Consider the following 1,466-nt stretch of genomic DNA (forward strand, 5'->3'; position numbering starts at 1 on the left):
GAGGGCACATATTGCATGGTGCACTGGGTGTTATATGCAAATAATGAATCATGGAGGATTGCATCAAAAACTAGGGATGTACTGTATGGTGACTGACATAATAAAAAAATTTAAAAATTTAAAAAAATAAAGAAAACTGTTTACAAAAACAGACTCAGATATCAAAAATATGCTTCAATCACGAAATATAGAATGTAAAATATAGTGACATAAGTTATGGATGGAACTGCACCCTTCAAATCCATGGTTGATGCCCTAACCCCCAACATAACTGTAATTGGAGGGGGCCTTGTGGGCATTCATGAAGGTCAAACGAGGCCACAGAGTATGGTCCTACTCTCAGAGGACTGGTGTCCTTACAAGAACAAGAGGAGCCCAAGGAAGCCCTCACAGACGGAAGACCCAGGAGGACACAGCGACGCGGCAGCTGATTGGCCTGCCAAGACAACACAGCTCACCAGAAACCAGCCCCACCCACGCGCTGATCTCAGCCTTCCAGCCTCCGGGACCAAAAGAACATGCACGTCTGTGTGCAGGCCACCAAATCCATGGTGAGGGCTGCCAGACAGACCAGTGCAATGTGCCATAAAGTGACTTCTATTTTTAAACATAGATTTTAAGAACAGGATGTTGTCAAATTGAATGTGACAGCTAGGGAACATAGGCTAAAATGATTTTAACACAAATAGTCAGTAGTATAATTATACAGTCAATAAATAGCACATAAATACTGGTCAGTAATGTTTTATTATTACTTTTAAGAAGTGGAAATAAAGCAAGCATGCAATTAACAAATTATGTGGCAAATAAGGACAGGAGTCTGAACAATAAAACAAAAACAAAGAATTAGAAGACAGAAAAATAATGAATTGTATAATTCAACTGTTAATGCTTTAAAAACAAGCAATAAAATAATTATTTTCTGAGAGTATTCAAGAAAAAAAAGAAAATGCAAAATCACAACATTAGAAACATAGTTATGAAGAAGAATTTTCCATCCTAGAAACATAAACCCTATATATTATGTATTTACTAATCTCACACCAGGTATGTTAATATAATTATACTTTCTGACCAGGTAGTATTTATATAAAAAATGCAAGGATAGTTTAAAATTATTATATGCAATATCAAAATTCATCACATTCCTTGTTCGAAGAAAAATATTATTTACAGATATCATAAATCCACCTTATAATAAAATCCAGCATCTATTTATGGGGAAAAAACCTTCTGCTTATACAAAAATTGGATTTAAAACAAATCAGTTGCAAACCATCATCAAAACCTTAATGCCAGGGGCGCCTGGGTGGCATAGCAGTTAAGCATCTGCCTTCAGCTCAGGGCGTGATCCCGGTGTTATGGGATCGAGCCCCACGCCGGGCTCCTCTGCTGTGAGCCTGCTTCTTCCTCTCCCACTCCCCCTGCTTGTGTTACCTCTCTTGCTGGCTGTCTCTCTCTCTGTC

The sequence above is a fragment of the Ailuropoda melanoleuca genome, chromosome 4 (genome assembly GCF_002007445.2).
Source record: "Ailuropoda melanoleuca isolate Jingjing chromosome 4, ASM200744v2, whole genome shotgun sequence".
Taxonomy (NCBI): domain Eukaryota; kingdom Metazoa; phylum Chordata; class Mammalia; order Carnivora; family Ursidae; genus Ailuropoda; species Ailuropoda melanoleuca.